The sequence below is a fragment of the Dendrobates tinctorius genome, unplaced genomic scaffold (assembly GCF_039654945.1).
Source record: "Dendrobates tinctorius isolate UK_male_01 unplaced genomic scaffold, ASM3965494v1 ptg000688l, whole genome shotgun sequence".
In the NCBI taxonomy this organism is placed as follows: domain Eukaryota; kingdom Metazoa; phylum Chordata; class Amphibia; order Anura; family Dendrobatidae; genus Dendrobates; species Dendrobates tinctorius.
In genome coordinates this window covers 11,958-35,002 of record NW_027362334.1, presented here as the reverse complement: position 1 = coordinate 35,002, position 23,045 = coordinate 11,958, and the positions used below count along the sequence as shown (strand labels likewise).

Here is a 23,045-nt window from a genome sequence, read left to right as displayed (position 1 = left end):
CGTGTAGTTTATCAACAATGACACAAATGTCAACAGCAAAATCCACACCAACTATAGTTAGTAAATGCCTGCTACAGGCTTCAATTAACACCACAACATAGAGACAACTACTTCTGCAAATCAGTTAGGCACACGATTCGAGACGGTAAACACTGTGAGCAAAATGCGGAATCGGAAGAAACCAGCTTCAGCATCGATCTACCTGGGATGAAACTAGTGAACATGACCTCTAAAAAGCTGCTCCTGGCCCGTACGGGGATCGAACCCGCGACCTTGGCGTTATTAGCACCACGCTCTAACCAACTGAGCTAACCGGCCATGGGTGTGGCATTACGTCCCTGCCGGGAAAAAAATGGAAAGCTGTACGAGCGCGATCCTTTTTTTTTTTTTTTAGGGGGGGGGGGGGGGATGGATTTAGCACACATGTAGGGACTTTTGGTGGTAGACGCATATGTAACGCGTGACAGTCGAACAATAAAAGATCAAAAGCTCCTGCTTATGAAGATATTGCCGGATCAATCAGGTTCACGTAGCAGTGGCAAGAACATAAGAAACCTCCCCGTCGGGGAATCGAACCCCGGTCTCCCGCGTGACAGGCGGGGATACTCACCACTATACTAACGAGGATTGGCTGCGTCGAAACCTCTGACATCACACTCCGAGAAAGTGCACACGAGGCATGTGAGTGCTCAGAGGATCCACTGTGGGCCCTGCTCATTTTTCCTTTTTTGCACTTTCAGATAAGAGAGGTGAGACTGTGAAGAAAACTGCCATTTTGCCCTCACTGGCCAGAGTCAGTGCTCCTTTGGATGAGAGAAATGGGCCAGCCAGCAGACATCCGAATGATGGCAAAGCTGTCTATAGTGTCTGGGAGATTTAGTCAAACTTTTGCTCGGCTGACAACTATGGCCTCATTCACACAGCGGTTTTTTCTAGGCAGCACACTGACCCTAGAAGGATCTAGTGTCCTTAACAAGGGCGAAGAGATAGTAGAAGTGGTTATTAGCCATTTTTACCCTACATACAGGAGCCTCAATACTGAATAGAAGCAGGAAGTAGCGCAAATAAACTTTGACATCCAGGTACCTTTATAGATGATGTTTGCTCTTATTGGAGTCTTTCTCATCCTTTTTGTTTCCATCTGTTCTAGATGCCATGATAACTTTGGACATGCTCTGCTCATCTCTGCAGACAATTCCCTCTTCTCCGCTCTTCTGCAGGACATGTCGATGGGGTGTCCTTGAATAGCAAGGACACCGTGTAGTTTATCAACAATGACACAAATGTCAACAGCAAAATCCACACCAACTATAGTTAGTAAATGCCTGCTACAGGCTTCAATTAACACCACAACATAGAGACAACTACTTCTGCAAATCAGTTAGGCACACGATTCGAGACGGTAAACACTGTGAGCAAAATGCGGAATCGGAAGAAACCAGCTTCAGCATCGATCTACCTGGGATGAAACTAGTGAACATGACCTCTAAAAAGCTGCTCCTGGCCCGTACGGGGATCGAACCCGCGACCTTGGCGTTATTAGCACCACGCTCTAACCAACTGAGCTAACCGGCCATGGGTGTGGCATTACGTCCCTGCCGGGAAAAAAATGGAAAGCTGTACGAGCGCGATCCTTTTTTTTTTTTTTTAGGGGGGGGGGGGATGGATTTAGCACACATGTAGGGACTTTTGGTGGTAGACGCATATGTAACGCGTGACAGTCGAACAATAAAAGATCAAAAGCTCCTGCTTATGAAGATATTGCCGGATCAATCAGGTTCACGTAGCAGTGGCAAGAACATAAGAAACCTCCCCGTCGGGGAATCGAACCCCGGTCTCCCGCGTGACAGGCGGGGATACTCACCACTATACTAACGAGGATTGGCTGCGTCGAAACCTCTGACATCACACTCCGAGAAAGTGCACACGAGGCATGTGAGTGCTCAGAGGATCCACTGTGGGCCCTGCTCATTTTTCCTTTTTTGCACTTTCAGATAAGAGAGGTGAGACTGTGAAGAAAACTGCCATTTTGCCCTCACTGGCCAGAGTCAGTGCTCCTTTGGATGAGAGAAATGGGCCAGCCAGCAGACATCCGAATGATGGCAAAGCTGTCTATAGTGTCTGGGAGATTTAGTCAAACTTTTGCTCGGCTGACAACTATGGCCTCATTCACACAGCGGTTTTTTCTAGGCAGCACACTGACCCTAGAAGGATCTAGTGTCCTTAACAAGGGCGAAGAGATAGTAGAAGTGGTTATTAGCCATTTTTACCCTACATACAGGAGCCTCAATACTGAATAGAAGCAGGAAGTAGCGCAAATAAACTTTGACATCCAGGTACCTTTATAGATGATGTTTGCTCTTATTGGAGTCTTTCTCATCCTTTTTGTTTCCATCTGTTCTAGATGCCATGATAACTTTGGACATGCTCTGCTCATCTCTGCAGACAATTCCCTCTTCTCCGCTCTTCTGCAGGACATGTCGATGGGGTGTCCTTGAATAGCAAGGACACCGTGTAGTTTATCAACAATGACACAAATGTCAACAGCAAAATCCACACCAACTATAGTTAGTAAATGCCTGCTACAGGCTTCAATTAACACCACAACATAGAGACAACTACTTCTGCAAATCAGTTAGGCACACGATTCGAGACGGTAAACACTGTGAGCAAAATGCGGAATCGGAAGAAACCAGCTTCAGCATCGATCTACCTGGGATGAAACTAGTGAACATGACCTCTAAAAAGCTGCTCCTGGCCCGTACGGGGATCGAACCCGCGACCTTGGCGTTATTAGCACCACGCTCTAACCAACTGAGCTAACCGGCCATGGGTGTGGCATTACGTCCCTGCCGGGAAAAAAATGGAAAGCTGTACGAGCGCGATCCTTTTTTTTTTTTTTTAGGGGGGGGGGGGGGGGATGGATTTAGCACACATGTAGGGACTTTTGGTGGTAGACGCATATGTAACGCGTGACAGTCGAACAATAAAAGATCAAAAGCTCCTGCTTATGAAGATATTGCCGGATCAATCAGGTTCACGTAGCAGTGGCAAGAACATAAGAAACCTCCCCGTCGGGGAATCGAACCCCGGTCTCCCGCGTGACAGGCGGGGATACTCACCACTATACTAACGAGGATTGGCTGCGTCGAAACCTCTGACATCACACTCCGAGAAAGTGCACACGAGGCATGTGAGTGCTCAGAGGATCCACTGTGGGCCCTGCTCATTTTTCCTTTTTTGCACTTTCAGATAAGAGAGGTGAGACTGTGAAGAAAACTGCCATTTTGCCCTCACTGGCCAGAGTCAGTGCTCCTTTGGATGAGAGAAATGGGCCAGCCAGCAGACATCCGAATGATGGCAAAGCTGTCTATAGTGTCTGGGAGATTTAGTCAAACTTTTGCTCGGCTGACAACTATGGCCTCATTCACACAGCGGTTTTTTCTAGGCAGCACACTGACCCTAGAAGGATCTAGTGTCCTTAACAAGGGCGAAGAGATAGTAGAAGTGGTTATTAGCCATTTTTACCCTACATACAGGAGCCTCAATACTGAATAGAAGCAGGAAGTAGCGCAAATAAACTTTGACATCCAGGTACCTTTATAGATGATGTTTGCTCTTATTGGAGTCTTTCTCATCCTTTTTGTTTCCATCTGTTCTAGATGCCATGATAACTTTGGACATGCTCTGCTCATCTCTGCAGACAATTCCCTCTTCTCCGCTCTTCTGCAGGACATGTCGATGGGGTGTCCTTGAATAGCAAGGACACCGTGTAGTTTATCAACAATGACACAAATGTCAACAGCAAAATCCACACCAACTATAGTTAGTAAATGCCTGCTACAGGCTTCAATTAACACCACAACATAGAGACAACTACTTCTGCAAATCAGTTAGGCACACGATTCGAGACGGTAAACACTGTGAGCAAAATGCGGAATCGGAAGAAACCAGCTTCAGCATCGATCTACCTGGGATGAAACTAGTGAACATGACCTCTAAAAAGCTGCTCCTGGCCCGTACGGGGATCGAACCCGCGACCTTGGCGTTATTAGCACCACGCTCTAACCAACTGAGCTAACCGGCCATGGGTGTGGCATTACGTCCCTGCCGGGAAAAAAATGGAAAGCTGTACGAGCGCGATCCTTTTTTTTTTTTTTTAGGGGGGGGGGGGGGATGGATTTAGCACACATGTAGGGACTTTTGGTGGTAGACGCATATGTAACGCGTGACAGTCGAACAATAAAAGATCAAAAGCTCCTGCTTATGAAGATATTGCCGGATCAATCAGGTTCACGTAGCAGTGGCAAGAACATAAGAAACCTCCCCGTCGGGGAATCGAACCCCGGTCTCCCGCGTGACAGGCGGGGATACTCACCACTATACTAACGAGGATTGGCTGCGTCGAAACCTCTGACATCACACTCCGAGAAAGTGCACACGAGGCATGTGAGTGCTCAGAGGATCCACTGTGGGCCCTGCTCATTTTTCCTTTTTTGCACTTTCAGATAAGAGAGGTGAGACTGTGAAGAAAACTGCCATTTTGCCCTCACTGGCCAGAGTCAGTGCTCCTTTGGATGAGAGAAATGGGCCAGCCAGCAGACATCCGAATGATGGCAAAGCTGTCTATAGTGTCTGGGAGATTTAGTCAAACTTTTGCTCGGCTGACAACTATGGCCTCATTCACACAGCGGTTTTTTCTAGGCAGCACACTGACCCTAGAAGGATCTAGTGTCCTTAACAAGGGCGAAGAGATAGTAGAAGTGGTTATTAGCCATTTTTACCCTACATACAGGAGCCTCAATACTGAATAGAAGCAGGAAGTAGCGCAAATAAACTTTGACATCCAGGTACCTTTATAGATGATGTTTGCTCTTATTGGAGTCTTTCTCATCCTTTTTGTTTCCATCTGTTCTAGATGCCATGATAACTTTGGACATGCTCTGCTCATCTCTGCAGACAATTCCCTCTTCTCCGCTCTTCTGCAGGACATGTCGATGGGGTGTCCTTGAATAGCAAGGACACCGTGTAGTTTATCAACAATGACACAAATGTCAACAGCAAAATCCACACCAACTATAGTTAGTAAATGCCTGCTACAGGCTTCAATTAACACCACAACATAGAGACAACTACTTCTGCAAATCAGTTAGGCACACGATTCGAGACGGTAAACACTGTGAGCAAAATGCGGAATCGGAAGAAACCAGCTTCAGCATCGATCTACCTGGGATGAAACTAGTGAACATGACCTCTAAAAAGCTGCTCCTGGCCCGTACGGGGATCGAACCCGCGACCTTGGCGTTATTAGCACCACGCTCTAACCAACTGAGCTAACCGGCCATGGGTGTGGCATTACGTCCCTGCCGGGAAAAAAATGGAAAGCTGTACGAGCGCGATCCTTTTTTTTTTTTTTTAGGGGGGGGGGGGGGGGATGGATTTAGCACACATGTAGGGACTTTTGGTGGTAGACGCATATGTAACGCGTGACAGTCGAACAATAAAAGATCAAAAGCTCCTGCTTATGAAGATATTGCCGGATCAATCAGGTTCACGTAGCAGTGGCAAGAACATAAGAAACCTCCCCGTCGGGGAATCGAACCCCGGTCTCCCGCGTGACAGGCGGGGATACTCACCACTATACTAACGAGGATTGGCTGCGTCGAAACCTCTGACATCACACTCCGAGAAAGTGCACACGAGGCATGTGAGTGCTCAGAGGATCCACTGTGGGCCCTGCTCATTTTTCCTTTTTTGCACTTTCAGATAAGAGAGGTGAGACTGTGAAGAAAACTGCCATTTTGCCCTCACTGGCCAGAGTCAGTGCTCCTTTGGATGAGAGAAATGGGCCAGCCAGCAGACATCCGAATGATGGCAAAGCTGTCTATAGTGTCTGGGAGATTTAGTCAAACTTTTGCTCGGCTGACAACTATGGCCTCATTCACACAGCGGTTTTTTCTAGGCAGCACACTGACCCTAGAAGGATCTAGTGTCCTTAACAAGGGCGAAGAGATAGTAGAAGTGGTTATTAGCCATTTTTACCCTACATACAGGAGCCTCAATACTGAATAGAAGCAGGAAGTAGCGCAAATAAACTTTGACATCCAGGTACCTTTATAGATGATGTTTGCTCTTATTGGAGTCTTTCTCATCCTTTTTGTTTCCATCTGTTCTAGATGCCATGATAACTTTGGACATGCTCTGCTCATCTCTGCAGACAATTCCCTCTTCTCCGCTCTTCTGCAGGACATGTCGATGGGGTGTCCTTGAATAGCAAGGACACCGTGTAGTTTATCAACAATGACACAAATGTCAACAGCAAAATCCACACCAACTATAGTTAGTAAATGCCTGCTACAGGCTTCAATTAACACCACAACATAGAGACAACTACTTCTGCAAATCAGTTAGGCACACGATTCGAGACGGTAAACACTGTGAGCAAAATGCGGAATCGGAAGAAACCAGCTTCAGCATCGATCTACCTGGGATGAAACTAGTGAACATGACCTCTAAAAAGCTGCTCCTGGCCCGTACGGGGATCGAACCCGCGACCTTGGCGTTATTAGCACCACGCTCTAACCAACTGAGCTAACCGGCCATGGGTGTGGCATTACGTCCCTGCCGGGAAAAAAATGGAAAGCTGTACGAGCGCGATCCTTTTTTTTTTTTTTTAGGGGGGGGGGGGGGGATGGATTTAGCACACATGTAGGGACTTTTGGTGGTAGACGCATATGTAACGCGTGACAGTCGAACAATAAAAGATCAAAAGCTCCTGCTTATGAAGATATTGCCGGATCAATCAGGTTCACGTAGCAGTGGCAAGAACATAAGAAACCTCCCCGTCGGGGAATCGAACCCCGGTCTCCCGCGTGACAGGCGGGGATACTCACCACTATACTAACGAGGATTGGCTGCGTCGAAACCTCTGACATCACACTCCGAGAAAGTGCACACGAGGCATGTGAGTGCTCAGAGGATCCACTGTGGGCCCTGCTCATTTTTCCTTTTTTGCACTTTCAGATAAGAGAGGTGAGACTGTGAAGAAAACTGCCATTTTGCCCTCACTGGCCAGAGTCAGTGCTCCTTTGGATGAGAGAAATGGGCCAGCCAGCAGACATCCGAATGATGGCAAAGCTGTCTATAGTGTCTGGGAGATTTAGTCAAACTTTTGCTCGGCTGACAACTATGGCCTCATTCACACAGCGGTTTTTTCTAGGCAGCACACTGACCCTAGAAGGATCTAGTGTCCTTAACAAGGGCGAAGAGATAGTAGAAGTGGTTATTAGCCATTTTTACCCTACATACAGGAGCCTCAATACTGAATAGAAGCAGGAAGTAGCGCAAATAAACTTTGACATCCAGGTACCTTTATAGATGATGTTTGCTCTTATTGGAGTCTTTCTCATCCTTTTTGTTTCCATCTGTTCTAGATGCCATGATAACTTTGGACATGCTCTGCTCATCTCTGCAGACAATTCCCTCTTCTCCGCTCTTCTGCAGGACATGTCGATGGGGTGTCCTTGAATAGCAAGGACACCGTGTAGTTTATCAACAATGACACAAATGTCAACAGCAAAATCCACACCAACTATAGTTAGTAAATGCCTGCTACAGGCTTCAATTAACACCACAACATAGAGACAACTACTTCTGCAAATCAGTTAGGCACACGATTCGAGACGGTAAACACTGTGAGCAAAATGCGGAATCGGAAGAAACCAGCTTCAGCATCGATCTACCTGGGATGAAACTAGTGAACATGACCTCTAAAAAGCTGCTCCTGGCCCGTACGGGGATCGAACCCGCGACCTTGGCGTTATTAGCACCACGCTCTAACCAACTGAGCTAACCGGCCATGGGTGTGGCATTACGTCCCTGCCGGGAAAAAAATGGAAAGCTGTACGAGCGCGATCCTTTTTTTTTTTTTTTAGGGGGGGGGGGGGGGGATGGATTTAGCACACATGTAGGGACTTTTGGTGGTAGACGCATATGTAACGCGTGACAGTCGAACAATAAAAGATCAAAAGCTCCTGCTTATGAAGATATTGCCGGATCAATCAGGTTCACGTAGCAGTGGCAAGAACATAAGAAACCTCCCCGTCGGGGAATCGAACCCCGGTCTCCCGCGTGACAGGCGGGGATACTCACCACTATACTAACGAGGATTGGCTGCGTCGAAACCTCTGACATCACACTCCGAGAAAGTGCACACGAGGCATGTGAGTGCTCAGAGGATCCACTGTGGGCCCTGCTCATTTTTCCTTTTTTGCACTTTCAGATAAGAGAGGTGAGACTGTGAAGAAAACTGCCATTTTGCCCTCACTGGCCAGAGTCAGTGCTCCTTTGGATGAGAGAAATGGGCCAGCCAGCAGACATCCGAATGATGGCAAAGCTGTCTATAGTGTCTGGGAGATTTAGTCAAACTTTTGCTCGGCTGACAACTATGGCCTCATTCACACAGCGGTTTTTTCTAGGCAGCACACTGACCCTAGAAGGATCTAGTGTCCTTAACAAGGGCGAAGAGATAGTAGAAGTGGTTATTAGCCATTTTTACCCTACATACAGGAGCCTCAATACTGAATAGAAGCAGGAAGTAGCGCAAATAAACTTTGACATCCAGGTACCTTTATAGATGATGTTTGCTCTTATTGGAGTCTTTCTCATCCTTTTTGTTTCCATCTGTTCTAGATGCCATGATAACTTTGGACATGCTCTGCTCATCTCTGCAGACAATTCCCTCTTCTCCGCTCTTCTGCAGGACATGTCGATGGGGTGTCCTTGAATAGCAAGGACACCGTGTAGTTTATCAACAATGACACAAATGTCAACAGCAAAATCCACACCAACTATAGTTAGTAAATGCCTGCTACAGGCTTCAATTAACACCACAACATAGAGACAACTACTTCTGCAAATCAGTTAGGCACACGATTCGAGACGGTAAACACTGTGAGCAAAATGCGGAATCGGAAGAAACCAGCTTCAGCATCGATCTACCTGGGATGAAACTAGTGAACATGACCTCTAAAAAGCTGCTCCTGGCCCGTACGGGGATCGAACCCGCGACCTTGGCGTTATTAGCACCACGCTCTAACCAACTGAGCTAACCGGCCATGGGTGTGGCATTACGTCCCTGCCGGGAAAAAAATGGAAAGCTGTACGAGCGCGATCCTTTTTTTTTTTTTTTAGGGGGGGGGGGGGGGGATGGATTTAGCACACATGTAGGGACTTTTGGTGGTAGACGCATATGTAACGCGTGACAGTCGAACAATAAAAGATCAAAAGCTCCTGCTTATGAAGATATTGCCGGATCAATCAGGTTCACGTAGCAGTGGCAAGAACATAAGAAACCTCCCCGTCGGGGAATCGAACCCCGGTCTCCCGCGTGACAGGCGGGGATACTCACCACTATACTAACGAGGATTGGCTGCGTCGAAACCTCTGACATCACACTCCGAGAAAGTGCACACGAGGCATGTGAGTGCTCAGAGGATCCACTGTGGGCCCTGCTCATTTTTCCTTTTTTGCACTTTCAGATAAGAGAGGTGAGACTGTGAAGAAAACTGCCATTTTGCCCTCACTGGCCAGAGTCAGTGCTCCTTTGGATGAGAGAAATGGGCCAGCCAGCAGACATCCGAATGATGGCAAAGCTGTCTATAGTGTCTGGGAGATTTAGTCAAACTTTTGCTCGGCTGACAACTATGGCCTCATTCACACAGCGGTTTTTTCTAGGCAGCACACTGACCCTAGAAGGATCTAGTGTCCTTAACAAGGGCGAAGAGATAGTAGAAGTGGTTATTAGCCATTTTTACCCTACATACAGGAGCCTCAATACTGAATAGAAGCAGGAAGTAGCGCAAATAAACTTTGACATCCAGGTACCTTTATAGATGATGTTTGCTCTTATTGGAGTCTTTCTCATCCTTTTTGTTTCCATCTGTTCTAGATGCCATGATAACTTTGGACATGCTCTGCTCATCTCTGCAGACAATTCCCTCTTCTCCGCTCTTCTGCAGGACATGTCGATGGGGTGTCCTTGAATAGCAAGGACACCGTGTAGTTTATCAACAATGACACAAATGTCAACAGCAAAATCCACACCAACTATAGTTAGTAAATGCCTGCTACAGGCTTCAATTAACACCACAACATAGAGACAACTACTTCTGCAAATCAGTTAGGCACACGATTCGAGACGGTAAACACTGTGAGCAAAATGCGGAATCGGAAGAAACCAGCTTCAGCATCGATCTACCTGGGATGAAACTAGTGAACATGACCTCTAAAAAGCTGCTCCTGGCCCGTACGGGGATCGAACCCGCGACCTTGGCGTTATTAGCACCACGCTCTAACCAACTGAGCTAACCGGCCATGGGTGTGGCATTACGTCCCTGCCGGGAAAAAAATGGAAAGCTGTACGAGCGCGATCCTTTTTTTTTTTTTTTAGGGGGGGGGGGGATGGATTTAGCACACATGTAGGGACTTTTGGTGGTAGACGCATATGTAACGCGTGACAGTCGAACAATAAAAGATCAAAAGCTCCTGCTTATGAAGATATTGCCGGATCAATCAGGTTCACGTAGCAGTGGCAAGAACATAAGAAACCTCCCCGTCGGGGAATCGAACCCCGGTCTCCCGCGTGACAGGCGGGGATACTCACCACTATACTAACGAGGATTGGCTGCGTCGAAACCTCTGACATCACACTCCGAGAAAGTGCACACGAGGCATGTGAGTGCTCAGAGGATCCACTGTGGGCCCTGCTCATTTTTCCTTTTTTGCACTTTCAGATAAGAGAGGTGAGACTGTGAAGAAAACTGCCATTTTGCCCTCACTGGCCAGAGTCAGTGCTCCTTTGGATGAGAGAAATGGGCCAGCCAGCAGACATCCGAATGATGGCAAAGCTGTCTATAGTGTCTGGGAGATTTAGTCAAACTTTTGCTCGGCTGACAACTATGGCCTCATTCACACAGCGCTTTTTTCTAGGCAGCACACTGACCCTAGAAGGATCTAGTGTCCTTAACAAGGGCGAAGAGATAGTAGAAGTGGTTATTAGCCATTTTTACCCTACATACAGGAGCCTCAATACTGAATAGAAGCAGGAAGTAGCGCAAATAAACTTTGACATCCAGGTACCTTTATAGATGATGTTTGCTCTTATTGGAGTCTTTCTCATCCTTTTTGTTTCCATCTGTTCTAGATGCCATGATAACTTTGGACATGCTCTGCTCATCTCTGCAGACAATTCCCTCTTCTCCGCTCTTCTGCAGGACATGTCGATGGGGTGTCCTTGAATAGCAAGGACACCGTGTAGTTTATCAACAATGACACAAATGTCAACAGCAAAATCCACACCAACTATAGTTAGTAAATGCCTGCTACAGGCTTCAATTAACACCACAACATAGAGACAACTACTTCTGCAAATCAGTTAGGCACACGATTCGAGACGGTAAACACTGTGAGCAAAATGCGGAATCGGAAGAAACCAGCTTCAGCATCGATCTACCTGGGATGAAACTAGTGAACATGACCTCTAAAAAGCTGCTCCTGGCCCGTACGGGGATCGAACCCGCGACCTTGGCGTTATTAGCACCACGCTCTAACCAACTGAGCTAACCGGCCATGGGTGTGGCATTACGTCCCTGCCGGGAAAAAAATGGAAAGCTGTACGAGCGCGATCCTTTTTTTTTTTTTTTAGGGGGGGGGGGGATGGATTTAGCACACATGTAGGGACTTTTGGTGGTAGACGCATATGTAACGCGTGACAGTCGAACAATAAAAGATCAAAAGCTCCTGCTTATGAAGATATTGCCGGATCAATCAGGTTCACGTAGCAGTGGCAAGAACATAAGAAACCTCCCCGTCGGGGAATCGAACCCCGGTCTCCCGCGTGACAGGCGGGGATACTCACCACTATACTAACGAGGATTGGCTGCGTCGAAACCTCTGACATCACACTCCGAGAAAGTGCACACGAGGCATGTGAGTGCTCAGAGGATCCACTGTGGGCCCTGCTCATTTTTCCTTTTTTGCACTTTCAGATAAGAGAGGTGAGACTGTGAAGAAAACTGCCATTTTGCCCTCACTGGCCAGAGTCAGTGCTCCTTTGGATGAGAGAAATGGGCCAGCCAGCAGACATCCGAATGATGGCAAAGCTGTCTATAGTGTCTGGGAGATTTAGTCAAACTTTTGCTCGGCTGACAACTATGGCCTCATTCACACAGCGGTTTTTTCTAGGCAGCACACTGACCCTAGAAGGATCTAGTGTCCTTAACAAGGGCGAAGAGATAGTAGAAGTGGTTATTAGCCATTTTTACCCTACATACAGGAGCCTCAATACTGAATAGAAGCAGGAAGTAGCGCAAATAAACTTTGACATCCAGGTACCTTTATAGATGATGTTTGCTCTTATTGGAGTCTTTCTCATCCTTTTTGTTTCCATCTGTTCTAGATGCCATGATAACTTTGGACATGCTCTGCTCATCTCTGCAGACAATTCCCTCTTCTCCGCTCTTCTGCAGGACATGTCGATGGGGTGTCCTTGAATAGCAAGGACACCGTGTAGTTTATCAACAATGACACAAATGTCAACAGCAAAATCCACACCAACTATAGTTAGTAAATGCCTGCTACAGGCTTCAATTAACACCACAACATAGAGACAACTACTTCTGCAAATCAGTTAGGCACACGATTCGAGACGGTAAACACTGTGAGCAAAATGCGGAATCGGAAGAAACCAGCTTCAGCATCGATCTACCTGGGATGAAACTAGTGAACATGACCTCTAAAAAGCTGCTCCTGGCCCGTACGGGGATCGAACCCGCGACCTTGGCGTTATTAGCACCACGCTCTAACCAACTGAGCTAACCGGCCATGGGTGTGGCATTACGTCCCTGCCGGGAAAAAAATGGAAAGCTGTACGAGCGCGATCCTTTTTTTTTTTTTTTAGGGGGGGGGGGGATGGATTTAGCACACATGTAGGGACTTTTGGTGGTAGACGCATATGTAACGCGTGACAGTCGAACAATAAAAGATCAAAAGCTCCTGCTTATGAAGATATTGCCGGATCAATCAGGTTCACGTAGCAGTGGCAAGAACATAAGAAACCTCCCCGTCGGGGAATCGAACCCCGGTCTCCCGCGTGACAGGCGGGGATACTCACCACTATACTAACGAGGATTGGCTGCGTCGAAACCTCTGACATCACACTCCGAGAAAGTGCACACGAGGCATGTGAGTGCTCAGAGGATCCACTGTGGGCCCTGCTCATTTTTCCTTTTTTGCACTTTCAGATAAGAGAGGTGAGACTGTGAAGAAAACTGCCATTTTGCCCTCACTGGCCAGAGTCAGTGCTCCTTTGGATGAGAGAAATGGGCCAGCCAGCAGACATCCGAATGATGGCAAAGCTGTCTATAGTGTCTGGGAGATTTAGTCAAACTTTTGCTCGGCTGACAACTATGGCCTCATTCACACAGCGGTTTTTTCTAGGCAGCACACTGACCCTAGAAGGATCTAGTGTCCTTAACAAGGGCGAAGAGATAGTAGAAGTGGTTATTAGCCATTTTTACCCTACATACAGGAGCCTCAATACTGAATAGAAGCAGGAAGTAGCGCAAATAAACTTTGACATCCAGGTACCTTTATAGATGATGTTTGCTCTTATTGGAGTCTTTCTCATCCTTTTTGTTTCCATCTGTTCTAGATGCCATGATAACTTTGGACATGCTCTGCTCATCTCTGCAGACAATTCCCTCTTCTCCGCTCTTCTGCAGGACATGTCGATGGGGTGTCCTTGAATAGCAAGGACACCGTGTAGTTTATCAACAATGACACAAATGTCAACAGCAAAATCCACACCAACTATAGTTAGTAAATGCCTGCTACAGGCTTCAATTAACACCACAACATAGAGACAACTACTTCTGCAAATCAGTTAGGCACACGATTCGAGACGGTAAACACTGTGAGCAAAATGCGGAATCGGAAGAAACCAGCTTCAGCATCGATCTACCTGGGATGAAACTAGTGAACATGACCTCTAAAAAGCTGCTCCTGGCCCGTACGGGGATCGAACCCGCGACCTTGGCGTTATTAGCACCACGCTCTAACCAACTGAGCTAACCGGCCATGGGTGTGGCATTACGTCCCTGCCGGGAAAAAAATGGAAAGCTGTACGAGCGCGATCCTTTTTTTTTTTTTTTAGGGGGGGGGGGGGGGGATGGATTTAGCACACATGTAGGGACTTTTGGTGGTAGACGCATATGTAACGCGTGACAGTCGAACAATAAAAGATCAAAAGCTCCTGCTTATGAAGATATTGCCGGATCAATCAGGTTCACGTAGCAGTGGCAAGAACATAAGAAACCTCCCCGTCGGGGAATCGAACCCCGGTCTCCCGCGTGACAGGCGGGGATACTCACCACTATACTAACGAGGATTGGCTGCGTCGAAACCTCTGACATCACACTCCGAGAAAGTGCACACGAGGCATGTGAGTGCTCAGAGGATCCACTGTGGGCCCTGCTCATTTTTCCTTTTTTGCACTTTCAGATAAGAGAGGTGAGACTGTGAAGAAAACTGCCATTTTGCCCTCACTGGCCAGAGTCAGTGCTCCTTTGGATGAGAGAAATGGGCCAGCCAGCAGACATCCGAATGATGGCAAAGCTGTCTATAGTGTCTGGGAGATTTAGTCAAACTTTTGCTCGGCTGACAACTATGGCCTCATTCACACAGCGGTTTTTTCTAGGCAGCACACTGACCCTAGAAGGATCTAGTGTCCTTAACAAGGGCGAAGAGATAGTAGAAGTGGTTATTAGCCATTTTTACCCTACATACAGGAGCCTCAATACTGAATAGAAGCAGGAAGTAGCGCAAATAAACTTTGACATCCAGGTACCTTTATAGATGATGTTTGCTCTTATTGGAGTCTTTCTCATCCTTTTTGTTTCCATCTGTTCTAGATGCCATGATAACTTTGGACATGCTCTGCTCATCTCTGCAGACAATTCCCTCTTCTCCGCTCTTCTGCAGGACATGTCGATGGGGTGTCCTTGAATAGCAAGGACACCGTGTAGTTTATCAACAATGACACAAATGTCAACAGCAAAATCCACACCAACTATAGTTAGTAAATGCCTGCTACAGGCTTCAATTAACACCACAACATAGAGACAACTACTTCTGCAAATCAGTTAGGCACACGATTCGAGACGGTAAACACTGTGAGCAAAATGCGGAATCGGAAGAAACCAGCTTCAGCATCGATCTACCTGGGATGAAACTAGTGAACATGACCTCTAAAAAGCTGCTCCTGGCCCGTACGGGGATCGAACCCGCGACCTTGGCGTTATTAGCACCACGCTCTAACCAACTGAGCTAACCGGCCATGGGTGTGGCATTACGTCCCTGCCGGGAAAAAAATGGAAAGCTGTACGAGCGCGATCCTTTTTTTTTTTTTTTAGGGGGGGGGGGGGGGGATGGATTTAGCACACATGTAGGGACTTTTGGTGGTAGACGCATATGTAACGCGTGACAGTCGAACAATAAAAGATCAAAAGCTCCTGCTTATGAAGATATTGCCGGATCAATCAGGTTCACGTAGCAGTGGCAAGAACATAAGAAACCTCCCCGTCGGGGAATCGAACCCCGGTCTCCCGCGTGACAGGCGGGGATACTCACCACTATACTAACGAGGATTGGCTGCGTCGAAACCTCTGACATCACACTCCGAGAAAGTGCACACGAGGCATGTGAGTGCTCAGAGGATCCACTGTGGGCCCTGCTCATTTTTCCTTTTTTGCACTTTCAGATAAGAGAGGTGAGACTGTGAAGAAAACTGCCATTTTGCCCTCACTGGCCAGAGTCAGTGCTCCTTTGGATGAGAGAAATGGGCCAGCCAGCAGACATCCGAATGATGGCAAAGCTGTCTATAGTGTCTGGGAGATTTAGTCAAACTTTTGCTCGGCTGACAACTATGGCCTCATTCACACAGCGGTTTTTTCTAGGCAGCACACTGACCCTAGAAGGATCTAGTGTCCTTAACAAGGGCGAAGAGATAGTAGAAGTGGTTATTAGCCATTTTTACCCTACATACAGGAGCCTCAATACTGAATAGAAGCAGGAAGTAGCGCAAATAAACTTTGACATCCAGGTACCTTTATAGATGATGTTTGCTCTTATTGGAGTCTTTCTCATCCTTTTTGTTTCCATCTGTTCTAGATGCCATGATAACTTTGGACATGCTCTGCTCATCTCTGCAGACAATTCCCTCTTCTCCGCTCTTCTGCAGGACATGTCGATGGGGTGTCCTTGAATAGCAAGGACACCGTGTAGTTTATCAACAATGACACAAATGTCAACAGCAAAATCCACACCAACTATAGTTAGTAAATGCCTGCTACAGGCTTCAATTAACACCACAACATAGAGACAACTACTTCTGCAAATCAGTTAGGCACACGATTCGAGACGGTAAACACTGTGAGCAAAATGCGGAATCGGAAGAAACCAGCTTCAGCATCGATCTACCTGGGATGAAACTAGTGAACATGACCTCTAAAAAGCTGCTCCTGGCCCGTACGGGGATCGAACCCGCGACCTTGGCGTTATTAGCACCACGCTCTAACCAACTGAGCTAACCGGCCATGGGTGTGGCATTACGTCCCTGCCGGGAAAAAAATGGAAAGCTGTACGAGCGCGATCCTTTTTTTTTTTTTTTAGGGGGGGGGGGGGATGGATTTAGCACACATGTAGGGACTTTTGGTGGTAGACGCATATGTAACGCGTGACAGTCGAACAATAAAAGATCAAAAGCTCCTGCTTATGAAGATATTGCCGGATCAATCAGGTTCACGTAGCAGTGGCAAGAACATAAGAAACCTCCCCGTCGGGGAATCGAACCCCGGTCTCCCGCGTGACAGGCGGGGATACTCACCACTATACTAACGAGGATTGGCTGCGTCGAAACCTCTGACATCACACTCCGAGAAAGTGCACACGAGGCATGTGAGTGCTCAGAGGATCCACTGTGGGCCCTGCTCATTTTTCCTTTTTTGCACTTTCAGATAAGAGAGGTGAGACTGTGAAGAAAACTGCCATTTTGCCCTCACTGGCCAGAGTCAGTGCTCCTTTGGATGAGAGAAATGGGCCAGCCAGCAGACATCCGAATGATGGCAAAGCTGTCTATAGTGTCTGGGAGATTTAGTCAAACTTTTGCTCGGCTGACAACTATGGCCTCATTCACACAGCGGTTTTTTCTAGGCAGCACACTGACCCTAGAAGGATCTAGTGTCCTTAACAAGGGCGAAGAGATAGTAGAAGTGGTTATTAGCCATTTTTACCCTACATACAGGAGCCTCAATACTGAATAGAAGCAGGAAGTAGCGCAAATAAACTTTGACATCCAGGTACCTTTATAGATGATGTTTGCTCTTATTGGAGTCTTTCTCATCCTTTTTGTTTCCATCTGTTCTAGATGCCATGATAACTTTGGACATGCTCTGCTCATCTCTGCAGACAATTCCCTCTTCTCCGCTCTTCTGCAGGACATGTCGATGGGGTGTCCTTGAATAGCAAGGACACCGTGTAGTTTATCAACAATGACACAAATGTCAACAGCAAAATCCACACCAACTATAGTTAGTAAATGCCTGCTACAGGCTTCAATTAACACCACAACATAGAGACAACTACTTCTGCAAATCAGTTAGGCACACGATTCGAGACGGTAAACACTGTGAGCAAAATGCGGAATCGGAAGAAACCAGCTTCAGCATCGATCTACCTGGGATGAAACTAGTGAACATGACCTCTAAAAAGCTGCTCCTGGCCCGTACGGGGATCGAACCCGCGACCTTGGCGTTATTAGCACCACGCTCTAACCAACTGAGCTAACCGGCCATGGGTGTGGCATTACGTCCCTGCCGGGAAAAAAATGGAAAGCTGTACGAGCGCGATCCTTTTTTTTTTTTTTTAGGGGGGGGGGGGATGGATTTAGCACACATGTAGGGACTTTTGGTGGTAGACGCATATGTAACGCGTGACAGTCGAACAATAAAAGATCAAAAGCTCCTGCTTATGAAGATATTGCCGGATCAATCAGGTTCACGTAGCAGTGGCAAGAACATAAGAAACCTCCCCGTCGGGGAATCGAACCCCGGTCTCCCGCGTGACAGGCGGGGATACTCACCACTATACTAACGAGGATTGGCTGCGTCGAAACCTCTGACATCACACTCCGAGAAAGTGCACACGAGGCATGTGAGTGCTCAGAGGATCCACTGTGGGCCCTGCTCATTTTTCCTTTTTTGCACTTTCAGATAAGAGAGGTGAGACTGTGAAGAAAACTGCCATTTTGCCCTCACTGGCCAGAGTCAGTGCTCCTTTGGATGAGAGAAATGGGCCAGCCAGCAGACATCCGAATGATGGCAAAGCTGTCTATAGTGTCTGGGAGATTTAGTCAAACTTTTGCTCGGCTGACAACTATGGCCTCATTCACACAGCGGTTTTTTCTAGGCAGCACACTGACCCTAGAAGGATCTAGTGTCCTTAACAAGGGCGAAGAGATAGTAGAAGTGGTTATTAGCCATTTTTACCCTACATACAGGAGCCTCAATACTGAATAGAAGCAGGAAGTAGCGCAAATAAACTTTGACATCCAGGTACCTTTATAGATGATGTTTGCTCTTATTGGAGTCTTTCTCATCCTTTTTGTTTCCATCTGTTCTAGATGCCATGATAACTTTGGACATGCTCTGCTCATCTCTGCAGACAATTCCCTCTTCTCCGCTCTTCTGCAGGACATGTCGATGGGGTGTCCTTGAATAGCAAGGACACCGTGTAGTTTATCAACAATGACACAAATGTCAACAGCAAAATCCACACCAACTATAGTTAGTAAATGCCTGCTACAGGCTTCAATTAACACCACAACATAGAGACAACTACTTCTGCAAATCAGTTAGGCACACGATTCGAGACGGTAAACACTGTGAGCAAAATGCGGAATCGGAAGAAACCAGCTTCAGCATCGATCTACCTGGGATGAAACTAGTGAACATGACCTCTAAAAAGCTGCTCCTGGCCCGTACGGGGATCGAACCCGCGACCTTGGCGTTATTAGCACCACGCTCTAACCAACTGAGCTAACCGGCCATGGGTGTGGCATTACGTCCCTGCCGGGAAAAAAATGGAAAGCTGTACGAGCGCGATCCTTTTTTTTTTTTTTTTAGGGGGGGGGGGGGGGGGATGGATTTAGCACACATGTAGGGACTTTTGGTGGTAGACGCATATGTAACGCGTGACAGTCGAACAATAAAAGATCAAAAGCTCCTGCTTATGAAGATATTGCCGGATCAATCAGGTTCACGTAGCAGTGGCAAGAACATAAGAAACCTCCCCGTCGGGGAATCGAACCCCGGTCTCCCGCGTGACAGGCGGGGATACTCACCACTATACTAACGAGGATTGGCTGCGTCGAAACCTCTGACATCACACTCCGAGAAAGTGCACACGAGGCATGTGAGTGCTCAGAGGATCCACTGTGGGCCCTGCTCATTTTTCCTTTTTTGCACTTTCAGATAAGAGAGGTGAGACTGTGAAGAAAACTGCCATTTTGCCCTCACTGGCCAGAGTCAGTGCTCCTTTGGATGAGAGAAATGGGCCAGCCAGCAGACATCCGAATGATGGCAAAGCTGTCTATAGTGTCTGGGAGATTTAGTCAAACTTTTGCTCGGCTGACAACTATGGCCTCATTCACACAGCGGTTTTTTCTAGGCAGCACACTGACCCTAGAAGGATCTAGTGTCCTTAACAAGGGCGAAGAGATAGTAGAAGTGGTTATTAGCCATTTTTACCCTACATACAGGAGCCTCAATACTGAATAGAAGCAGGAAGTAGCGCAAATAACTTTGACATCCAGGTACCTTTATAGATGATGTTTGCTCTTATTGGAGTCTTTCTCATCCTTTTTGTTTCCATCTGTTCTAGATGCCATGATAACTTTGGACATGCTCTGCTCATCTCTGCAGACAATTCCCTCTTCTCCGCTCTTCTGCAGGACATGTCGATGGGGTGTCCTTGAATAGCAAGGACACCGTGTAGTTTATCAACAATGACACAAATGTCAACAGCAAAATCCACACCAACTATAGTTAGTAAATGCCTGCTACAGGCTTCAATTAACACCACAACATAGAGACAACTACTTCTGCAAATCAGTTAGGCACACGATTCGAGACGGTAAACACTGTGAGCAAAATGCGGAATCGGAAGAAACCAGCTTCAGCATCGATCTACCTGGGATGAAACTAGTGAACATGACCTCTAAAAAGCTGCTCCTGGCCCGTACGGGGATCGAACCCGCGACCTTGGCGTTATTAGCACCACGCTCTAACCAACTGAGCTAACCGGCCATGGGTGTGGCATTACGTCCCTGCCGGGAAAAAAATGGAAAGCTGTACGAGCGCGATCCTTTTTTTTTTTTTTTAGGGGGGGGGGGGGGGGATGGATTTAGCACACATGTAGGGACTTTTGGTGGTAGACGCATATGTAACGCGTGACAGTCGAACAATAAAAGATCAAAAGCTCCTGCTTATGAAGATATTGCCGGATCAATCAGGTTCACGTAGCAGTGGCAAGAACATAAGAAACCTCCCCGTCGGGGAATCGAACCCCGGTCTCCCGCGTGACAGGCGGGGATACTCACCACTATACTAACGAGGATTGGCTGCGTCGAAACCTCTGACATCACACTCCGAGAAAGTGCACACGAGGCATGTGAGTGCTCAGAGGATCCACTGTGGGCCCTGCTCATTTTTCCTTTTTTGCACTTTCAGATAAGAGAGGTGAGACTGTGAAGAAAACTGCCATTTTGCCCTCACTGGCCAGAGTCAGTGCTCCTTTGGATGAGAGAAATGGGCCAGCCAGCAGACATCCGAATGATGGCAAAGCTGTCTATAGTGTCTGGGAGATTTAGTCAAACTTTTGCTCGGCTGACAACTATGGCCTCATTCACACAGCGGTTTTTTCTAGGCAGCACACTGACCCTAGAAGGATCTAGTGTCCTTAACAAGGGCGAAGAGATAGTAGAAGTGGTTATTAGCCATTTTTACCCTACATACAGGAGCCTCAATACTGAATAGAAGCAGGAAGTAGCGCAAATAAACTTTGACATCCAGGTACCTTTATAGATGATGTTTGCTCTTATTGGAGTCTTTCTCATCCTTTTTGTTTCCATCTGTTCTAGATGCCATGATAACTTTGGACATGCTCTGCTCATCTCTGCAGACAATTCCCTCTTCTCCGCTCTTCTGCAGGACATGTCGATGGGGTGTCCTTGAATAGCAAGGACACCGTGTAGTTTATCAACAATGACACAAATGTCAACAGCAAAATCCACACCAACTATAGTTAGTAAATGCCTGCTACAGGCTTCAATTAACACCACAACATAGAGACAACTACTTCTGCAAATCAGTTAGGCACACGATTCGAGACGGTAAACACTGTGAGCAAAATGCGGAATCGGAAGAAACCAGCTTCAGCATCGATCTACCTGGGATGAAACTAGTGAACATGACCTCTAAAAAGCTGCTCCTGGCCCGTACGGGGATCGAACCGCGACCTTGGCGTTATTAGCACCACGCTCTAACCAACTGAGCTAACCGGCCATGGGTGTGGCATTACGTCCCTGCCGGGAAAAAAATGGAAAGCTGTACGAGCGCGATCCTTTTTTTTTTTTTTTAGGGGGGGGGGGGGGGGATGGATTTAGCACACATGTAGGGACTTTTGGTGGTAGACGCATATGTAACGCGTGACAGTCGAACAATAAAAGATCAAAAGCTCCTGCTTATGAAGATATTGCCGGATCAATCAGGTTCACGTAGCAGTGGCAAGAACATAAGAAACCTCCCCGTCGGGGAATCGAACCCCGGTCTCCCGCGTGACAGGCGGGGATACTCACCACTATACTAACGAGGATTGGCTGCGTCGAAACCTCTGACATCACACTCCGAGAAAGTGCACACGAGGCATGTGAGTGCTCAGAGGATCCACTGTGGGCCCTGCTCATTTTTCCTTTTTTGCACTTTCAGATAAGAGAGGTGAGACTGTGAAGAAAACTGCCATTTTGCCCTCACTGGCCAGAGTCAGTGCTCCTTTGGATGAGAGAAATGGGCCAGCCAGCAGACATCCGAATGATGGCAAAGCTGTCTATAGTGTCTGGGAGATTTAGTCAAACTTTTGCTCGGCTGACAACTATGGCCTCATTCACACAGCGGTTTTTTCTAGGCAGCACACTGACCCTAGAAGGATCTAGTGTCCTTAACAAGGGCGAAGAGATAGTAGAAGTGGTTATTAGCCATTTTTACCCTACATACAGGAGCCTCAATACTGAATAGAAGCAGGAAGTAGCGCAAATAAACTTTGACATCCAGGTACCTTTATAGATGATGTTTGCTCTTATTGGAGTCTTTCTCATCCTTTTTGTTTCCATCTGTTCTAGATGCCATGATAACTTTGGACATGCTCTGCTCATCTCTGCAGACAATTCCCTCTTCTCCGCTCTTCTGCAGGACATGTCGATGGGGTGTCCTTGAATAGCAAGGACACCGTGTAGTTTATCAACAATGACACAAATGTCAACAGCAAAATCCACACCAACTATAGTTAGTAAATGCCTGCTACAGGCTTCAATTAACACCACAACATAGAGACAACTACTTCTGCAAATCAGTTAGGCACACGATTCGAGACGGTAAACACTGTGAGCAAAATGCGGAATCGGAAGAAACCAGCTTCAGCATCGATCTACCTGGGATGAAACTAGTGAACATGACCTCTAAAAAGCTGCTCCTGGCCCGTACGGGGATCGAACCCGCGACCTTGGCGTTATTAGCACCACGCTCTAACCAACTGAGCTAACCGGCCATGGGTGTGGCATTACGTCCCTGCCGGGAAAAAAATGGAAAGCTGTACGAGCGCGATCCTTTTTTTTTTTTTTTAGGGGGGGGGGGGGGGGGGATGGATTTAGCACACAT

The 23,045-nt window shown here is 47.2% G+C and overlaps 36 non-coding genes across 36 annotated transcripts; all 36 read right to left on the bottom strand.

Moving 5' to 3' along the window:
* Positions 1 to 244: 244 nt before the first annotated feature.
* Positions 245 to 318, bottom strand: TRNAI-AAU (transfer RNA isoleucine (anticodon AAU)). Its single transcript has one exon. It is a non-coding gene; the product is annotated as a tRNA-Ile (tRNA).
* A 237-nt stretch (positions 319 to 555) lies between these two features.
* TRNAD-GUC (transfer RNA aspartic acid (anticodon GUC)) lies at positions 556 to 627 on the bottom strand. The gene has a single exon. It is a non-coding gene; the product is annotated as a tRNA-Asp (tRNA).
* Positions 628 to 1,501: 874 nt separating this feature from the next.
* TRNAI-AAU (transfer RNA isoleucine (anticodon AAU)) lies at positions 1,502 to 1,575 on the bottom strand. Its single transcript has one exon. It is a non-coding gene; the product is annotated as a tRNA-Ile (tRNA).
* Positions 1,576 to 1,809: 234 nt separating this feature from the next.
* TRNAD-GUC (transfer RNA aspartic acid (anticodon GUC)) lies at positions 1,810 to 1,881 on the bottom strand. Its single transcript has one exon. It is a non-coding gene; the product is annotated as a tRNA-Asp (tRNA).
* Positions 1,882 to 2,755: 874 nt separating this feature from the next.
* Positions 2,756 to 2,829, bottom strand: TRNAI-AAU (transfer RNA isoleucine (anticodon AAU)). The gene has a single exon. It is a non-coding gene; the product is annotated as a tRNA-Ile (tRNA).
* A 238-nt stretch (positions 2,830 to 3,067) lies between these two features.
* On the bottom strand, positions 3,068 to 3,139 carry TRNAD-GUC (transfer RNA aspartic acid (anticodon GUC)). The gene has a single exon. It is a non-coding gene; the product is annotated as a tRNA-Asp (tRNA).
* Positions 3,140 to 4,013: 874 nt separating this feature from the next.
* On the bottom strand, positions 4,014 to 4,087 carry TRNAI-AAU (transfer RNA isoleucine (anticodon AAU)). The gene has a single exon. It is a non-coding gene; the product is annotated as a tRNA-Ile (tRNA).
* Positions 4,088 to 4,323: 236 nt separating this feature from the next.
* Positions 4,324 to 4,395, bottom strand: TRNAD-GUC (transfer RNA aspartic acid (anticodon GUC)). The gene has a single exon. It is a non-coding gene; the product is annotated as a tRNA-Asp (tRNA).
* Positions 4,396 to 5,269: 874 nt separating this feature from the next.
* TRNAI-AAU (transfer RNA isoleucine (anticodon AAU)) lies at positions 5,270 to 5,343 on the bottom strand. The gene has a single exon. It is a non-coding gene; the product is annotated as a tRNA-Ile (tRNA).
* A 238-nt stretch (positions 5,344 to 5,581) lies between these two features.
* Positions 5,582 to 5,653, bottom strand: TRNAD-GUC (transfer RNA aspartic acid (anticodon GUC)). Its single transcript has one exon. It is a non-coding gene; the product is annotated as a tRNA-Asp (tRNA).
* Positions 5,654 to 6,527: 874 nt separating this feature from the next.
* On the bottom strand, positions 6,528 to 6,601 carry TRNAI-AAU (transfer RNA isoleucine (anticodon AAU)). Its single transcript has one exon. It is a non-coding gene; the product is annotated as a tRNA-Ile (tRNA).
* A 237-nt stretch (positions 6,602 to 6,838) lies between these two features.
* On the bottom strand, positions 6,839 to 6,910 carry TRNAD-GUC (transfer RNA aspartic acid (anticodon GUC)). Its single transcript has one exon. It is a non-coding gene; the product is annotated as a tRNA-Asp (tRNA).
* An 874-nt stretch (positions 6,911 to 7,784) lies between these two features.
* Positions 7,785 to 7,858, bottom strand: TRNAI-AAU (transfer RNA isoleucine (anticodon AAU)). The gene has a single exon. It is a non-coding gene; the product is annotated as a tRNA-Ile (tRNA).
* A 238-nt stretch (positions 7,859 to 8,096) lies between these two features.
* TRNAD-GUC (transfer RNA aspartic acid (anticodon GUC)) lies at positions 8,097 to 8,168 on the bottom strand. Its single transcript has one exon. It is a non-coding gene; the product is annotated as a tRNA-Asp (tRNA).
* An 874-nt stretch (positions 8,169 to 9,042) lies between these two features.
* On the bottom strand, positions 9,043 to 9,116 carry TRNAI-AAU (transfer RNA isoleucine (anticodon AAU)). The gene has a single exon. It is a non-coding gene; the product is annotated as a tRNA-Ile (tRNA).
* Positions 9,117 to 9,354: 238 nt separating this feature from the next.
* TRNAD-GUC (transfer RNA aspartic acid (anticodon GUC)) lies at positions 9,355 to 9,426 on the bottom strand. Its single transcript has one exon. It is a non-coding gene; the product is annotated as a tRNA-Asp (tRNA).
* Positions 9,427 to 10,300: 874 nt separating this feature from the next.
* On the bottom strand, positions 10,301 to 10,374 carry TRNAI-AAU (transfer RNA isoleucine (anticodon AAU)). Its single transcript has one exon. It is a non-coding gene; the product is annotated as a tRNA-Ile (tRNA).
* A 234-nt stretch (positions 10,375 to 10,608) lies between these two features.
* On the bottom strand, positions 10,609 to 10,680 carry TRNAD-GUC (transfer RNA aspartic acid (anticodon GUC)). The gene has a single exon. It is a non-coding gene; the product is annotated as a tRNA-Asp (tRNA).
* An 874-nt stretch (positions 10,681 to 11,554) lies between these two features.
* On the bottom strand, positions 11,555 to 11,628 carry TRNAI-AAU (transfer RNA isoleucine (anticodon AAU)). Its single transcript has one exon. It is a non-coding gene; the product is annotated as a tRNA-Ile (tRNA).
* A 234-nt stretch (positions 11,629 to 11,862) lies between these two features.
* TRNAD-GUC (transfer RNA aspartic acid (anticodon GUC)) lies at positions 11,863 to 11,934 on the bottom strand. Its single transcript has one exon. It is a non-coding gene; the product is annotated as a tRNA-Asp (tRNA).
* An 874-nt stretch (positions 11,935 to 12,808) lies between these two features.
* Positions 12,809 to 12,882, bottom strand: TRNAI-AAU (transfer RNA isoleucine (anticodon AAU)). The gene has a single exon. It is a non-coding gene; the product is annotated as a tRNA-Ile (tRNA).
* Positions 12,883 to 13,116: 234 nt separating this feature from the next.
* TRNAD-GUC (transfer RNA aspartic acid (anticodon GUC)) lies at positions 13,117 to 13,188 on the bottom strand. Its single transcript has one exon. It is a non-coding gene; the product is annotated as a tRNA-Asp (tRNA).
* An 874-nt stretch (positions 13,189 to 14,062) lies between these two features.
* Positions 14,063 to 14,136, bottom strand: TRNAI-AAU (transfer RNA isoleucine (anticodon AAU)). The gene has a single exon. It is a non-coding gene; the product is annotated as a tRNA-Ile (tRNA).
* Positions 14,137 to 14,374: 238 nt separating this feature from the next.
* On the bottom strand, positions 14,375 to 14,446 carry TRNAD-GUC (transfer RNA aspartic acid (anticodon GUC)). Its single transcript has one exon. It is a non-coding gene; the product is annotated as a tRNA-Asp (tRNA).
* Positions 14,447 to 15,320: 874 nt separating this feature from the next.
* Positions 15,321 to 15,394, bottom strand: TRNAI-AAU (transfer RNA isoleucine (anticodon AAU)). The gene has a single exon. It is a non-coding gene; the product is annotated as a tRNA-Ile (tRNA).
* A 238-nt stretch (positions 15,395 to 15,632) lies between these two features.
* Positions 15,633 to 15,704, bottom strand: TRNAD-GUC (transfer RNA aspartic acid (anticodon GUC)). The gene has a single exon. It is a non-coding gene; the product is annotated as a tRNA-Asp (tRNA).
* An 874-nt stretch (positions 15,705 to 16,578) lies between these two features.
* TRNAI-AAU (transfer RNA isoleucine (anticodon AAU)) lies at positions 16,579 to 16,652 on the bottom strand. Its single transcript has one exon. It is a non-coding gene; the product is annotated as a tRNA-Ile (tRNA).
* A 235-nt stretch (positions 16,653 to 16,887) lies between these two features.
* TRNAD-GUC (transfer RNA aspartic acid (anticodon GUC)) lies at positions 16,888 to 16,959 on the bottom strand. Its single transcript has one exon. It is a non-coding gene; the product is annotated as a tRNA-Asp (tRNA).
* An 874-nt stretch (positions 16,960 to 17,833) lies between these two features.
* On the bottom strand, positions 17,834 to 17,907 carry TRNAI-AAU (transfer RNA isoleucine (anticodon AAU)). The gene has a single exon. It is a non-coding gene; the product is annotated as a tRNA-Ile (tRNA).
* Positions 17,908 to 18,141: 234 nt separating this feature from the next.
* TRNAD-GUC (transfer RNA aspartic acid (anticodon GUC)) lies at positions 18,142 to 18,213 on the bottom strand. Its single transcript has one exon. It is a non-coding gene; the product is annotated as a tRNA-Asp (tRNA).
* Positions 18,214 to 19,087: 874 nt separating this feature from the next.
* Positions 19,088 to 19,161, bottom strand: TRNAI-AAU (transfer RNA isoleucine (anticodon AAU)). Its single transcript has one exon. It is a non-coding gene; the product is annotated as a tRNA-Ile (tRNA).
* A 240-nt stretch (positions 19,162 to 19,401) lies between these two features.
* On the bottom strand, positions 19,402 to 19,473 carry TRNAD-GUC (transfer RNA aspartic acid (anticodon GUC)). The gene has a single exon. It is a non-coding gene; the product is annotated as a tRNA-Asp (tRNA).
* An 873-nt stretch (positions 19,474 to 20,346) lies between these two features.
* On the bottom strand, positions 20,347 to 20,420 carry TRNAI-AAU (transfer RNA isoleucine (anticodon AAU)). Its single transcript has one exon. It is a non-coding gene; the product is annotated as a tRNA-Ile (tRNA).
* A 238-nt stretch (positions 20,421 to 20,658) lies between these two features.
* Positions 20,659 to 20,730, bottom strand: TRNAD-GUC (transfer RNA aspartic acid (anticodon GUC)). The gene has a single exon. It is a non-coding gene; the product is annotated as a tRNA-Asp (tRNA).
* Positions 20,731 to 21,915: 1,185 nt separating this feature from the next.
* On the bottom strand, positions 21,916 to 21,987 carry TRNAD-GUC (transfer RNA aspartic acid (anticodon GUC)). The gene has a single exon. It is a non-coding gene; the product is annotated as a tRNA-Asp (tRNA).
* Positions 21,988 to 22,861: 874 nt separating this feature from the next.
* TRNAI-AAU (transfer RNA isoleucine (anticodon AAU)) lies at positions 22,862 to 22,935 on the bottom strand. The gene has a single exon. It is a non-coding gene; the product is annotated as a tRNA-Ile (tRNA).
* Between the last annotated feature and the right edge of the window lie 110 nt (positions 22,936 to 23,045).